General features: G+C 38.6%; 1 pseudogene; it reads left to right on the top strand.

Annotated features, from left to right (window-relative positions):
• The first annotated feature begins 316 nt into the window (after nucleotides 1-316).
• On the top strand, nucleotides 317-11,047 carry LOC135363402 (mitotic spindle assembly checkpoint protein MAD2A-like; annotated as a pseudogene).
• The last annotated feature ends 657 nt before the right edge of the window (nucleotides 11,048-11,704 follow it).

Below are 11,704 nucleotides of genomic sequence, written 5' to 3'. Positions count from 1 at the left end.
TTTTTTTTTTTTAAGATTTTTATCCATTTATTTGACAGAGAGAGACAATGAGAGAGGAAACACAAGCAGGGGGAGTGGGACAGGGAGAAGCAGGCCCCCCGCGGAGCAGGGAGCCCGATGCGGGGCTCGATCCCAAGACCCTGGGACCACGACCTGAGCCGAAGGCAGACGCCCAACGACTGAGCCACCCAGGCGCCCCAATAAATAAAATCTTTAAAAAAACAAAAAAACACACCAGGTTTTGGCGTCTTCTTCCCTCAGGCCGGTCTAGTAGACCACAACTACACACGCCCAGCCGGGACCCTGCGGAGCTTGACCACCCAGAACTGGGCGATCACGCCTACCCCCTGCGCCTGCGGACAGGCCAGCTCCGAAAAGCGCCCAGAGGACCTGCAGGCCCCGCCCCACGGGGCGGGGCCTAGAGGCTCATCGCGCCTGCGCGGAGGCCCGAGGGCGTGCTGCGCCGTTACTTTTGAAACGAGTGGCGGGGAACTGCTGTGGGCGTCTCTGCTGTCGCTCTCTGCCGGGGGGAAGCGCACTCCTTCGTCTGTAGGACTGGCCATGGCGCTGCAGCTCTCCCGGGAGCAAGGCATCACCCTGCGCGGGAGCGCCGAAATCGTGGCCGAGTTCTTCTGTAAGTCGTCCTCGCGCAGGCCGGAGGGCGGGGTGAACTGAGGCCAGGCCGCCCGGTAGGCCCGGGGCTCAGCCGCGGAGGCGGGGGAAGCGGGAGGGGGTGGAGGGGAGGCCGCGAGGCCGCGAGGCCGCGAATTAAGCTCTCTCTGCCCCAGCCTCCTGCCCGGCGGGAGAATCTAGGAAGAAGCGGATGCAGACGCCGCCTCCGGGCTCCTTGCTAATGGTGGGGCTTGAGGCCTAGGTGCTGCTGAGGCCTGCGGCGCGATGTAGCCCCTCCACCTGCAGCGTTGCTTTCAACTACAGAGCCAGGCACTTTCCGCCCGCCCCCAGCCTCCGCGACTTCAGACGGAGTAGGACCGGGGTGGGGGCCACGTATATTTTTAACAACCCCTCGGCCCCTCTTTGATTCTGGTATTGGCGGTGATGGACTAGAGTTAGGAAACGCCATTCCGGACCAGGACAGTTGTGCCTTCTGATAGGATCTGGCAGGACTTGTGAGGAGAAAAGGAGGAAAAAGAGGGAAAGGTTTGCTGAGAGCATTGCAGAGAACAGTTAATCAGTTGCTAACTGAGATGCAAAAGCCTATTTTGACAGCCTCTAACCACATAATCTGAATTGGGACTTGGATTACAGTGAGTTGTAGTACTACTTTGACAGTAGATTAATGCAGTTTGGCGTTTTTCTCTTTTTTTGCCACAGAAATGCAGGTATCGTGTTCTCTCTTAATTAGAAGCAAGGTTTTAAGAATGTTTAATGCCACTTTTTACCTACTCTGCTTTCAGCAAAACACCCACAAACACGTTAAGGCATTTATGGTTTTATGCCATTAATGAAACGTAGCCACATCTAAATATGTTTTATTTTCCAGAGTTACAAAGTGATAATGACTTTTCTTTAACATTCCTTTTGTTTCCAGCATTTGGCATCAACAGCATTTTATATCAGCGCGGCATATATCCATCTGAAACCTTTACTAGAGTGCAGAAATATGGACTCACCTTGCTTGTAACAACTGATCCTGAGCTCATAAAATACCTAAATGATGTGGTGGAACAGCTGAAAGGTATTTAATTGTTGCAAACCATTTTGAGTTTTGCAGGCCTTGTAGAACCCATATTTTCTGGCATCTTGGTGGTCATTTTTCAGCTCTGTACAAAAAGGTATAAAACACTACAACCTCAAATATAGTGATTCTTAATTGGAAGGAAGCAAATAATATATAAATTGAAAGAAAGTCCACCCTTCCCATACTGCAGTTTGAGTGGGTTGAATATTTTGATATTAGGAATCTGATATGGCTTCACAAAACTGTCTCCATCAACTTCCTTAGAAATGATTTTTGCAGTTCATGTAGCCAGATGGAACAAGTTGGAATTTTCTGTCCTTATGATGGTGTTCACTATTGGAGAAAAATCCACTGTATATTTTTAACATATATTTTCTGTAACTGCCTAGAGTTTAAAGCCATCATTACTTAAAGGAAAATAAAATTGGATCCAACCTGGAAACTAAACTTAAAGAAAAGAACTACTAAGTAATAGAGCACCCAGTAGAGTTTTATTTTTTATATATTTCCATTTGTCTTTTTTAAAATCCTGCCTTTAATCAGTAAGCCTTTTCTATCTGAGCACTCACTGTTTTTCTTTAGCTCAAGAAATTACTATATTGAATCAATACTTGTTCTCCATCTATTCCTTTTTCCCCTCATATTTTTCTCTACTTAGGATTCCCACTTCTAATTTTTCTGTTGTAGGATGTTTCTCCCTAGCTCCCCATTTGATCTTCCAAAACTAGTTCCAAAAAACACTAGTCATCTTTTTTTCTTAATTCATGAGTCATATATATTTCTTTGTATCAAGTAGCTTTATTTTTAAAATTAGATTAATTGTTGTTTTTTTTTTTTTTTATTCAGGGCTAAAAAGTAAGATTATTAGTAAGCAACTAATAATCTATGTCATCTTAATTTGATGGAGAAGCAAGCCCCACCTAAGCTACTGGTTTTTGGGTTGTCTCCTTTAAGACTACACTGAGGATATTTCTTCACCTCGGATGTATGCAGACCTTCCTATTTAATTTCTCCCTTTTATTTTAGTTAAAATGGAGGAATTGCTCTTCTTAGAGGCAAATTGTTCAATCTGAATCCCCATTCCTCTAGCCTTAAGGATTTTATCCTAGTTCTTCTCTGGTATTTTTGATTTCTTTGTTTTGATCTCTCTTCAGTTTTAAAAGAAAAAAATTTCCACCCACCCCAAATCCTTAAGTTACTACCCAATTTCTTCCTTTTCAGAGCTAAATTGAGAAAAATCGATATATGTCAAGAAAAAGTTGATACATACGACAGCCCGTGTCTAGCAAGTGGCTATTTTTGTACTGCCTGCAAACTAAGAATGTTTTCAGATTTTTTTTTTTTTTAAGATTTTATTTATTTGAGAGAGAGAATGAGATAGAGCATGAGAGGGGGGAGGGTCAGAGGGAGAAGCAGACTCCCTGCTGAGCAGGGAGCCCGATGCGGGACTCGATCCCGGGACTCCAGGATCATGACCTGAGCCGAAGGCAGTCGCTTAACCAACTGAGCCACCCAGGTGCCCTGTTTTCAGATTTTTAAAGGGCTGTTTTTTAAAGAGTATGCAACAGAGACCTAGGTGGCCCACAAGCCCTAAATATTACAAAATTGTTTTGTCTCTTAAAAAAAGAAAAAAAACCACTACAGATTCCTGAGTATACTATCCCAATTTCCAAGATTAATTCAGGGCTTGTCCTGAGGCCCTCTTCTCACTATAATCTCTCTCTAGGATGATCTCTGACATGTACATAGCTTCACTAACAACCTTGGTGTAGTTGACTCACAACTGTACATCCAACCCAATTCTCCTAATTGTGCTCATATATTTCGTGGCTCCGTTGATATCTTCATCTGGCTATCGCAGTGATACCTGAAAACTAAACTTAAGGCGCTCCTGGCTGGCTCAGTCAATGGAGCATGCAACTCTTGATCTCGAGATATGAAGTTGCAGCCCCATGTTGGGTGTGGAGATTACTTAAAAATAAAATCTTAAAACTTAAGCATCATCTCCCATTTGCATTCTTTTTCTCAGTGAATGGATCAGCCATCCAACTAGTGATATAAACTAGGAAGTTGGGAGCTATCTCAGTCTTTCTTCTTGCTTACTCATAAGTAGTCAATAAATCCTAACAGTTTGAACCATGAAATCTCTTGAATCTATCTACTGATCCATCTCTACCAGCTTATCCTTCTCTAAGCCTTCATTACCTCTTGCTTGAATTGCTAATTAATTGGTGTCTCTAGATCCCCTCTTTACCTCTACTCTACTTTCCACATCACAGCCAGAAGGATAGTTCTGAAATACAAATTTAATTACATCATACCATACTTCAAATACAGTAATGACTTCCCTGGTTCTTGAAGTGTAACTTCTTTAATTTGGCCCATATGGCCTTGCATGGTCTGACCCCTGTGTATCGTACACAAACTGACCTTGTTCATTCTCCCCTTTCTTTACTGCAGTTGTATTACCCTTCTTTCAATCCTCTGGTCAGATGCTCTTCCCTTTTCAATATTTAAGACCTGTACCCTTTTCTGTATCATTTTGCATATTTAATGATAATTTATTTGTAGAACTGAAGTCAAGTGAGAACTCCCTGAGTGAGTCCAGTTTTCCTCTCTTATGCTCTCATTGCGTCACATACTGCACCTTCATAGCGTTTATCACAATTATAATCTTATATTTATCGGTGCACTGATTAGATTAATGGCCATCTCCTGCATCTTACTTGGATTAGGGTGTACTTCATGTTTTCTACTCTGTCTTCAGCACTCAGTACTATATCTGGTACAAATACTGAGAATTTGAAAACAGGAGCTAGGTTATTGTGGGGCAGGTTTTCTGTACAGGTTGGCAGAGTTCCGAAATACTAGCGGTAGGAATTTGCTGAGGATAGAAAGTGAGACCTGGGAAGAGAGTTGTTTTGTAATGCAGTGAAACAAAAAAGATTCCTTGTTATGTATTGCAGATTGGTTATACACGTGTTCAGTTCAGAAACTGGTGGTTGTCATCTCAAATATTGAAAGTGGTGAGGTCCTTGAAAGGTGGCAATTTGGTATTGAGTGTGACAAGACTGCAAAAGATGACAGGTAAGTATGAAGTAAATTGCTTCCATTTTTACAGATCTTTTTCCAAAACTGTTTTCTTTTACTAGATGAGTTCTACTTATATTGAACTAGTTTCACATAAAGTAGTTTGTTTCTAAGTATGTTAGATGTGATCTTTAATCTCCTGTGGAGAAGGATTGGGCTCACAAATTGTGCTCACGAAAGAATTTTGCCTATCACGGACTTTTAACATAATTGCGCTTAGGCTAAATCCATAAATTTCAAACTTTAGTGTTTATGATGCTATATGTAAAGCTACCATGGTGTCCGTCCTAGGTGGGCCATTTCATGAATTGTAGAAAGGTACTTTTAACCATGAAGTATTATCCTAGACTTTCTCCCAGCTTACTGTGCAGCTCTACTGTATTTCATTTAATGCTACAAACTTCTTAGACATTCCCTTTTTTTTTTTTTTAGGATTTTATTTATTTATTTAATAGAGCATGCGAGAGAGGGAACATAAACGGGGAGTGGGAGAGGGAGAAGCAGGCTTCCCGCCAAGCAGGGAGCCCGATGTGGGGCTCAATCCCAGGACCCGGGAATCATGACCTGAGCCAAAGGCAGTCGCTTAACTAACTGAGCCACCCAGGCGCCCCTCCTTAGACATTAAACTGAAGTTTTTAGATTATCCGGATGGGAGATGCCCATCATTATATGCTAATTTCTAGCATTGTCCTAGGCATGCTTACCTGTAAACTCTGAACTATCTCTCATAATGAAATGATGGAGTTTGCTCCTGAAGCCTTTGGTCTGTTTTAGAAAATGTTTAATTATTAACGCCATACACGAGTAACATCTTATTTGAGGCAATAGGAAATTAGACATTTAGGCATTACTAAAAATGCCAAAATGATTATACCGATTCAATATTTTAGATACTGCTTGTTATCTTTATTTTAAGACATGCTGAAGCTTTCCTGACTTGAAGTACTTGGCAGGTTTTCTAGTCATCTGTTATTTAATGACCTGATACTAAGAACAACCCTAAAAAATGATTGGAAGGATAAATGAAATAATAGAGATACATATTGTGCCTACTAAGTTTCTTAAGGACATATATTTATTTTCATTTAAAAAAAACCTCCTTTTGAATGCATTACTTATTTGATTTTGGAAGCATTTAATCAGATAAATAATCTTACCCGTGTTTCAAATAACTTGTTAAAACTTAAAATGAATTAATTGGTTTCTTTGATAGTGCACCCAGAGAAAAGTCTCAGAAAGCTATCCAAGATGAAATCCGTTCAGTGATCAGACAGATCACAGCTACGGTGACATTTCTGCCACTATTGGAAGTTTCTTGTAAGTATTATACAACTTCACACTGGCTTAAATTTGTTGTGGAAAAGACTAAGCTACTACTTTAAGAATTAATGCGCTCATTAAGTTTTTTCTTAATTATAAATGTCATGTTATATGAATGAGAAAACTGTGATAAAGCTAAAGTAATGCTATTTGCATTTTATTTACAAGTGCTGAAAAGGAAAGGAATGAAAGTATTCTACAGTACTCACTCTTGAATATTTTGATGTAATTTCTGTCATTATTTTTATTTTCTACACATTTCTATGTATATAATTAAGATTTATAGCTATAATTGTGTCTTTGTTTTCTTAGTTACTCCTTCATTCATCAGATATATCCTAAATACCTACTACATGCCAGATGCTGTTCTGGGCACTGGGATACAGCTGTCACAGAACCAAGGTATTATCTCTTCTATGGCTTAGATTCATGCTGTCTCATGATTAATTGTATACTTTCTGCAAATATTTTTAGTGGTTTTCTCTTTAAAAAAAAAAACTTGAGTTTTTCATAAAGTAAAAGGAGTACAGTATTTTCTGTACTAAAATTTCCATTGAGGAAAAGCAATTAGTTAATATAATTGATTAGAGATCAAGGTAAACTAGCTTTTCTGACACTATAGATGGTTCAAATGTAAAAGACACAGGAAGGGTGGTTGTACTTTAGAAAAAAATAATTGTACTTTAATGATCTTATCCCCAATTTAGGTTCATTTGATCTACTGATACATACAGACAAAGATTTGGTTGTACCTGAAAAATGGGAAGAGTCGGGACCACAGTTTATTACCAGTTCTAAGGAAGTCCGTCCCTTCGTTCATTTACTACTACAATCCACAAAGTCAATAGCATGGTGGCCTACAAAATTCCTGTCAATGACTGAGGATAAGATAAGGACAGTGATGTACTTATAACTCTCAGATGTGGTTTTCCTGAAACCAAGTCAACTATAGTTGATACATTTTGTTTCACTGGTTAATTTTTAGATGGGGAAAACTTAACATTATACTTCTATTGAACTGTGCATAATTGTTCCATTTTTTGGTACCCGTATGACTTTATACAGGGTTGGTATAAATTATTGCACATTGTTCAGAAGGGAACTAGCAGATTACATCAGCATTGTTAATGTCAATTCCTTTAAAGGTGGTAACTGTAGATGGAAAGCTTTTGCCATAAAGCTAAATGCCTTCTTAAACCTTCTGGTCAAGTACCTTGATTCGGAATATAGGTAGGGAGATATTTAAATATAAAATACAGCAAAAAAGTCCGAAAATTCAGAGTCTTTGTTTAGATCCTGAAATTATCTAATGATAATCTGTAAGTAATGAAATACTGCTCCTGTTAGGTCCTTTTGCCATTTATTTTATTTGTATATTTTCCGTATTAAAAGCATTTCCAATTATTTGATTTTAATTTATATAACTTGAACTTACAAAGCTATGTATATTGCCACTGTTTAAATTCCTGTGATACAGAACACTTAAACATTTTTTTTATGTTTTATAAAATCAAGCTTTAAATGATGTAATAAAGTTAAGTATGTATATTTTAATTTGTCTTAACATATTTTTATATTGGTGTGGTATTAACACAGTTAAATAGCAGGATGGATTCAGTATAGCAAATAATATCTTGTACCTACCAGGGCCTAAGAATACAAACTTGAGTCAGTCTGGAGGTGCTTTCAATTTAATGGACAAGCTTTGATTATACCCCTTTAATCTTATAACTGTGGACTTAAAATAAGCATCATTCTTTGTATAAAATAATACATGTCATTTGGAATTAATTCATTTTAGCATATGTTGGGCTGTAGAACTTTTCTATACTCCTAGCCTTATTGCTAGCCTAGTCTTCCTTATTTTGCCAAGGTCAGTTGAAGGCAGACTTCTAAAAAGTCTCTTCTAATCTCTGTTCTAAATCTTATCTCATTTTGTAATAATTAAATGCTTAGTATCAGACACTGTTCTAAGCTCTTTATATGTATTAACTCGTTAATCTTCACTATAAAGTAAAAACACATAGCCTGTATCCATTCCTTCAAAAATTACAAAGTGAACACCTGTTAACGTGCCAAGTATTGGGATGAATGAAACAGGGTCCTGGCCTTTCTGAAGTTTGAGATATGAAGGAGAGGAAAATACATGGCAAGCTTCCAAGAAGTAACTACACGGATTTATCACATATGTATTTGTCTTTGTTATTTCACCTGAATGATCTGTTTGATCCTGTTGCCTGCTTGTTAAGAATAAAGGGCAATTCTCTCACTACAAGACAAGTGTAGGTCCCCGTATTTGATGATGGGTGTAGTGAATGCTGTTGCGAAAGCCCATTCCCTTGAGAGTTGAAGCTATCTAATTTTAGAGGTCCACCCACAACTCTTGCCTGAATAAGAAAAGTAGTTATGCAGAAATGGAAATGATTTTGAATTAGGTATGGTCAAGAGTCTGGTTTTCCAACATGAGATATAGTACAAAGTGGTCACTAGTAAGATTAAAACATTTGAATTCTTGGCTGTACATAACCTTCATAACATGACACATTAGGTTGAGAAAGAAAGCAGAAATGGAAGCTCAGTAAAAATATGGAGAGAGTTGAAAATTCTGGAACTACTTTTGGGACAAAAGTTTGAAATTCTTTTCAGAAAGCAGTAACTGCTTTAGGAAACACAATGCCTCTGCTAAGTGGCCGGAAATAATGTGGTTCTTCCCCCACAAAAGCTCACTGGTAGCAACTTTCTTAATATATCATTGGTAATACTTAAATTTCTGTCATTTGTGTTTTTATTTACCAAATTAAATGACCCTAATATTATCACTTTTAATTTGTGATTTCTAACATTGCTAATTTCCCCCCCTTATAGATTATGTATCATTTAAGAAATACAAATACAAAGCTATGAGCTTTGTTGGTAAAGCTCAATTGGAAAAGCTTTGGCCTATGGCTCCAACTAAACTTGTCCTGCCTTCTTTCCTATACCCGAAGCTCACCTTAGGAGGGAGCTATTTAAACCAACAGGTTCAAGAATTGTGAATGACCGATGAGTACTGGGTGTTACGTGTAAGTGATGAATCACTAAATTCTCCTGAAACTAATATTACAGTACATGTTAATGAAGTAGAATTTAAATAAAGATTTGGAAGGAAAACAAAAAACAAAAACAAAACGTGCGTGACTTCCATACCATGTTAAACAGAGAAGCCAAGATTCCAAGAGAGTCTGATAGGCCTCTGATAGGCCTGGCCTGGACTCTGACTCGGTTTTGCTTACCGTAGGTACAGGAATGAAAACAACATGTTCCGATTGGGCCTGTCGAGGTCTGAAACAGAGCCCCAGATGGGACTGAACCACACCCGGTCTTCAGGACTCTTCTCCCAGTGTCATCAATTGGACAGAGAAGTCAAGCCTTGATGGGAATTTTACACAGAGGTATAACGATCTCATGTTTTAGTTGGCTTTTGCTTCATAGCAAACAACCATAGAATAACCGTAAGCATTTTTTTTTTTTTTCCTGTAAGTCTGTGGATTATCTGGGGTGCTTGTTTTATTCTCATGCAAATCTGCAGGTCACATGTTTCATTCTACCATTGAAGGGGCAATAGCTAGCCAGGACTTTTAAAGCTTAGTTTCCAACTTTGACACTGACATTTTTGCCCACATTCCACTGATTTTGGCCAAGTCTTGTGGCTGAGCCAAACTTCAGTGGGGCAGGGAAGTATACTCCTCCCATGGAGTTGGGGAAAGGGGTATGTGAAAATGTGATGAAAGTGATAATATTATTATTAGACAGGAAAGATCAGAATAGCTATAATGCCGCATTGTAACTCATTTTCCACCAGATGTCACTAATGCTGCAATATTCAAATTAAGGTGAACTTTTGACTTTAAAGGCTGTAATATTCAGCTTTTCTTATTGGAAATTAACAGTGGGATTTCTGGCTACAAAAATATAGACATCCAAGGAAGGAAATACAGCATCTGTAATTGGCTAAGCACTTCACATGAATTATTTAATTTAATTCTCATGCTTTAGTGCACAAGTAGAATTGCGGAATCAGCGGGCATGCAAACTGCACTACATTTTTTAGAGTTTAGATGGTCTCTTCTGTCCATGACCAAGGAAGCTCATCTGGCTCCTCAGCAAGCACATCAAAAGGAGTGTTTCTTCACCCGTTTCCTAATGGCTCTTACCTTTGACATCCTCTTAGCAATTGAGTGTCCAGAGCAAACTGGTTTTCATTTACTCCGCTTTACAAAACTCTACGTTTCTTTGGGTGCATTTGTATTTACACTTTCCTCAGATGACTTCCTGTAACTTATCCATATTGTGCAAAGAATAAATCAAGTGTGCATTTGTGAGCAGTTGTGAGACACTTGACCCACTAGTCAAAAGAATTGTTCGTTAAGTAACCTCAGTTACTCTTTAGGGAATTAATTTTTGGCTAAAGTTGTAAATAATAATTTCTTATTCTTTTTTTAATTAAATATGTGAAATTAGATTTTAAGTTATTTTGTTCAGTGTAACCGTGATAAAAATTTGTGTTGGAATAACTATGGAATAGAAATGCTGCTAAATTCCAAATTTTATGAGCTACATTTTCTAAGAACAGATCTTTAAAGATCTTTCCATTCATCACGAACATGGCTTTGAAAGCCAGCAGTATTAACTGATGCTTATTAAAAAAAATCTAGTTGGGAAAGCTACTTAAGCTTCATTAGAGTGGACAATGCTGTTCCAATCTGGCAAAAACACTGTAGCCTTAGCAACAAAACTATTAGAAAAGGCCTAGGGAGAAAAATGTCAAGAGTTGACCCTCTGATTACACAAGTCAGTTTATGTTACCATTTCACCTATTTTTGTGCTCTTACCATTTGATCTATTTTTATACTAGAGAAACATAATTTCATTTATTTGTATAAAGTCCATTGTCATCTGCGTTTATCTGCACCATTTTGTTATGTAAGCTTGTTTGCACAAAGGTACACATCCTATCAAAATCTTAATTGTTTTGGCATTTTATCTGTGCTGAAAAAGGCCTCTGAATATAAGCACGACCGCTCAGGCTCCACTTCCATGCAGGGGAAAGATGTCAAACCTCTTTAAAAGCTATCTAGATATGGACATGCCCAGTGGATACCTAGACATGGATGTGAATTTCTTTCTGAATGGCAGTCTCACTGACTCACACTCATTTCCTTTAATCCTCACAACAACCCTAGGAGGGTTATTGTTGCCATTTTACACACGTAAAGCCTGAGATTCAGGGAGCCTAGGTAATTTGCCCAACTTCAAACATCCAGAATCTGTCCCCAGGCCCGACCCCAAGGCCAATATTCTTTCTAGTATATCTCATTGCTTCTCAGAGACTAGGGAACAAAGGAGGGTGCCCCTGCTCCAGTGTGCACAGACTCAGCCAAAAAGACTAGACTGCTACATGACTCTAACCCCAAGTTGGGGAAGGAGAACTCAACAGTATTTGAGTATCAAGTTTCATTAATTTTTTAAAAAACACTTTTTCATAACAAGCGATCATTAGATGTTTATATACACACAGTATTTTGCTGTACGATAGCTGCATGCATCTTCTTCCAT

Source organism: Mirounga angustirostris, unplaced genomic scaffold (assembly GCF_029215605.1).
Source record: "Mirounga angustirostris isolate CCGP_5_RB_7025 unplaced genomic scaffold, mMirAng1.0.hap1 SCAF_174, whole genome shotgun sequence".
NCBI lineage: Eukaryota > Metazoa > Chordata > Mammalia > Carnivora > Phocidae > Mirounga > Mirounga angustirostris.
The sequence above is the reverse complement of the archived record's forward strand: the minus strand, read 5'-3'. Positions and strand labels throughout refer to the sequence as shown.